Source organism: Haliotis rubra, unplaced genomic scaffold, assembly GCF_003918875.1.
Source record: "Haliotis rubra isolate DU_JTF1 unplaced genomic scaffold, ASM391887v1 Scf689, whole genome shotgun sequence".
NCBI lineage: Eukaryota > Metazoa > Mollusca > Gastropoda > Lepetellida > Haliotidae > Haliotis > Haliotis rubra.
Genome location: NW_025767400.1, coordinates 276,130 through 281,744, shown reverse-complemented (window position 1 = coordinate 281,744; position 5,615 = coordinate 276,130).

Here is a 5,615-nt window from a genome sequence, read left to right as displayed (position 1 = left end):
CTGTTGATATCACGTGACTACAATGTAGCTAGCGACAACCAATCAGAAAAGTTCTTACAAACTTTTACGGGACCATTAGTGAGTCATTGTGGCGCTTGTGTGGTCAACTTTACATGTGGGCTAAGAGTTGATAAGATCTTTTCGCGGTGATATTTTGAGAGAGAATTCGATCGATCAGAACAATCTCACTAGTCACACGCAAGAATAGCTTATCATATCAAAGTGGAGTAGAAGATCCGGGTTTTAATACGTACAGGCGTACTATATATATATGGATTTGGAAGCATTAAATTTAAGAATTCCTAAGCTGTGCTAAACAGAATAAGCTTTTAAAAAATACGAATTCCTCTGGCTTGTGACAGTATTTTTTTTCCAAAATTGTGAGACTTTTGCGGGTGTATTTATTTTTCTGTATTATGAATTTATGGCATAATGTCTGTTGTGTCAACCAAACAGTATCTGTAGCATGGATGATGTCTGTATCTCATAAAAGTATTCTAAGTATATTTATCAGCTCACACAGTAATATAGATCTACAGTCATGGGACATAAGTATTCGTCAGCAGGCAAACAAACTTCTCATAGACTTGCATGCTATTTTAGTGTAGCTGTAATAATTTTCATTAATTCAGTTTACGTTATTTGGTTGTCAAATTTTGCAGGTTGTTAGGAAATCATCTTGGCCACAGATCTATACATAATTTCCATGAAATATTCCTTCGAGTATTTTCCACTTTGTAGTTACATGACCAACATATATACAACATTCTGTATTCTTTCCCCATAGACCGCCATGTTAAAAAATGTCATAACCATGACACGCATCAATCAAAGTGTGGTCATTCTTGAAATACTGAATGGAAAATAAAACGGAAATTATGTCTTTGCAGCTGAGATGATTCATGACACGTGTGCAAAATATGACTATGATCAAACGATAAATAAATTCAAGATAATTTTTCTAGCTGCACCAACTTAACATGTAAGTCTATGGAAATTATGCACAGTGACGAATACTTATGTCGAGTGACTGTAGATCTATTTAATGATTGTGCGAGTGACGTAACACCAAGATCATTCGAGCTGATGTGAGAGCACAACCAGAGCAGATTCTATTTGATTTCCTGATCTAAATGACGACCATGTGATTTCACTCGGCCCGGGTATCACTGGGTTTTCACAAGACGCGTTGTGTTGAATATAGAAATCACGTATGTATGCATGGTGGATTTAGTATATTTGTTGATTCTATATAGGATTGGACGAAGATAATTTGTAGTATCTTTATGACAAGTCTCTCTCTATATATATTCAGCGTCGCGAATTCAGCTGTTCAGCAATTATAGGGCCTAGAGCTTCATGTAAATGTATGAGGAAAGCTATACAAAAGGTGCCACATTCGGGAGACGTTTGATGAAACGTAAGCACGGATATGGTACTGACAGACAAGGTTCATTATCGGGGTGACCGCCTCCGTGGTGTAGTGGTTAGAGCGTCCGTCCGGAGAGCGGAAGGTCGCGGGTTCGATCCCCGACCACGTCATACCAAAAGACGTTAAAATATGGTACTTGTTGGTCCCTGCCTGGCGCTCGGCATTAATGGGTACAACAAGGACTGGTCGGCTCAGAGTCAGTATAATGTGTCTGAGTGGGGTATTCATGCTTCACTGCGGCATGGTATCTCAGTGGGCTAGCACTATAAAACCAGCTTCAGTCTGGGCTAGTACAAGCAGCCGCACATACACATACACACGCATGCACGTCGTCATATGAGCGAAATATTCTCAAGCACGACGTTAAACCCAATTTCACCTCACCTCATTATCGGGGTGAATCCGGTAACAGCGGATCCTGGTACATTCATGGAGCGGCGGTCGGTCCCGGTCCACAAAACCTTCGTAGTGTTTACGACGTTCACGACTGTGTAGTTTGTCATGGGCTTACGAACGACGGAGTGCTACGAACGTTTCGAGGATCGGGGCAGTATTCGTCAGCTGCAGAAACAGGCCATTGCTAGTGGCAATGTACATTGTCGCATGGCAGGTTACTCAATGAAACTGAATTCGACTCGTATGCTAAGAGAGGATACCGCAAGGAACCCAACAATGAAAAAAAAACGTGAAAGAGGTCAAAATTATTATTATTTGATCCAGGTACACGCAAAACAGCTGAAACATGCATTGACTTCGCACACATAAACGTACTTTACAATATTTATTAACGTCATCCGTTAAGGGATGACCAATCGCTTTGAATTAAAACATCGATATCTTGGGGATATTGACGGGTTTTCACTTAAAGTAATATCATAAGCTTTTTTCACTTGTCATTTTGCTGTGCAGATTCGACAAATAACTACAAGCATTTCTATTTTGTGGACAGATTTTAGGTTGTTTTATAAATTTATTGACACAACTGGCTTGTTGTCTTTATTACAATGCAGCTTGGCCTTGTCAGGAACGATCTCAGGGCTGCGACTGACGGTGATCGTACTGCTGAGATAGCTGCGAAAATCTGGTACCAAATTACGCCATCTTGCAATGTCTTCCTTTGACCCGTCCGTGTGAACGTTTACGTCAAGAGAGTAAGTAAATAAGTAAAATTGTACTCCGCTTTTAAAAATATTCCAGCAATTATACGGTGGGGGACACCAGAAATCGGCTTCACTCTTTGTACTCATGTGGGGAATCGAGCTGGGGTCTTCGGCGTGATGCGAACGCTTTTACCACTTGACTACCCCCAACGCCCCTTACGCCAAGAGAGGTGAACGTCTTATATCGTGACGGAAGTTTGCACGTTTATGCGACACATTAGTGAGAGTAATGGATTTAACGCAGCTTTGAACACACAGTATTTCACTGAATCCCGGCATTTCGGCTTAGCGTGCAAGGACAACCCAAAGTGCCTCTGGTCATAGACGTTCAGCCACGTGAAAACATCGTGCAAACTGTAGTGCGGACACACCGGGACTCCTACAAACAGGGCAGTCTCAGTTTTCAGGTAAATGACCTGATGTGGATCTGGTATTAGCATTTCTGGTGCAGATCAAATCGTCCTTATACACAGTGGTTTAGTGTGTCATTATAGTGAGATTAACGTAACGAAGTGTAGAATGTTTTTAGCGTGTCAGCTCGATGTGGGAGTGAGTGAGTGAGTGAGTTTAGCTTTACGCCGCTTTTAGGAATATTCCAGCAATAGCACGGCGGGGGACACCGGAAATGGGCTTCACACATTGTGCCCATGTTGGGAATTGAACTCTGGTCTTTGCCAACGATCACTGACTTGGTTGACACATGTCATCCTATCACAATTGTGTAGAGCGATGCTCACTGGATTGTCTGATCCAGCATAGGCGGATCGGGGGGGAAAGGAATGCGCACCCCCCTTTTGCAATGAAAGTTTATCAAATGACCATTGAAACTCTCGTGAAATCGAGATAAAATGAACACACGCAAACACACCCCACCTTTCTCAAAAAGCTGTATCGGCCCCTGTCCAGACTCTATTATTTACAGAACGCCGCCATTAAGTTGCAATAATTTGCTGATTGCGCCTTAAGCAACAAACAATCCACAAGAAGTCCCTAAGACTGCGCAATACAACCGATTTACGTTCCTTCCATGTTTCATTTGTGCCAAACGTTATTTACATTTTTGTTATGCCATCATTAAATGTTTTTATTTAAGCCTAATCAAGCATAGTGATTTTGTTGTGGTTTTGCTTTATAAATCAAGCATTAACTCGATTATAAGTAGTTTTTGTTTTAAAAAAAACTAACTTCTTGCAATATATTGCAATACATATCTCAATATATGCTTTCGCATCGCAATATATTGCTTTATGAAAATTCTCTGCAATACCCACCCCTAGAAGTCCTTGAGCCTGACCAGTTGAACCACTAGATCACCAGTGTACCTAGCTCAGAGTCTAATCTAGCCCCTAACCCTCACTTGACTTGTGTACATGCACTGATGTGCCCATAAAATTCATGTTACCATAAATCCAATTGAATGTATCAGGAAGTAGAGAATGAGCACTCCATCATTGTTTGATCTGACACCTTTGACTCTGAGGTTGTGCAGGTACTCGAAACTAGTGAGGCAGGTGGTGTTGTTTAAATATGGTCAAGTACCAGCTACCTTACTCCGGATAACATATCCCACTACACAGCTTGCCTCAGTAAACAGGATGTTGTCAGTGTGCTACAAGTCGACAAGTGTTTTCCTTGTGGGACAGATTTATGCCTGTTACACACAATGCTTGATTAGGAGAGTACTAAAGAAATAGTGGTCCGAAATCATTCTGGATTTGTGATCCAACCAGATTGAGAGCCTTTTACACAACTTTAGTGCAAATTGGTGGTGTCCATGATCATTGACTCCTGCCAAGGCCCTTCAGTCCATTTGGCCACTTTAACATTGTTTCTAGTGAGTTTAGTTTGACGCTGCTTTTAGCAACATTCCAGCAATATCACGGCAGGGGACACCAGAAATGGGCTTCACACATTGTGCCCATGTGGGAAATCGAACCCAGGTCTTCCGCTGACGAGCATAAGCTTTAACCACTACCCCGCCGCCCTACATTGTTTCTAAATCTGGGAACGTGAACATTGCTAAAGGTCTCATCCTCATTTTGCAATGGCTGGCTGAATTTAGTTTTACACCGATTTTAGCAATATTCCAGCAATATCACGGCGCGGGGACACCAGAAATGGGCTTCACACATTGTACCCATGTGGGGAATCGAACCCGGGTCTTTGGCGTGACGAGCTAACGCTTTAACCACTAGGCTACCCAACCGCCCTCATTTGGCAATGGATGGGTTCAGGATGTGTTTCAGGCATATCAGGAAGTGACTGCTCACACTGGAGAAAAGCCCCTAGTGATGTTGGCACTGTTACTTGACCAGCCTGATGAGTGAGTCCAACAAGCTTGGGTATAGTGTTGGATTTATCATCCAAAACTGTGTTCTACTAGAGATATTGCTTGTGCGAGACCAAACGACTGTCGTTTTGACAGTAGATTTTGTACAATGTCCTGACATCATCAATTACATGACACACAATGCTATGACATCACAATGCATAGGGGATCCAGAGAGAGGTGTGTGTGTTGCAGGGGTGACACCCCCAACCCCCAATTTGTCCTGAAAGTTTATTAAATGACCCATGAAAATGGGTGAAAATGAAGTGTGCACCCACCCCTCTTCCTCAATAGTCGCACACCACCCCACCCCAAAAGCTGTATCCAGCCCTGCGATGAATTGGCATCGCTGCACTGCAAGTTTAATAGCAGTACCATGTTCAGAGATGTACATGAAAACTAATGAAGAGTGATTTTTCCTGATAAATAGAATCTCACCCTCGTGTCTACTGATATCAATTATATCAACACTGGTTGATAGCAGTAAAAATATCCTTGGCACGCCTCAGATATTTGTAACTTTATCAACTCATGCTTCTGGAATACCTACATAACTTAACTCTGCATTTGGAATTGTGGCGCCACAGACAACTGTGCCATTTTGTAATGACTATCATCAATCGGTTTGTACAGGTATACCAATCCAGGTCTTCCCTTTATTAATCATTCAGTATATTCAATCAAAACAATAAAC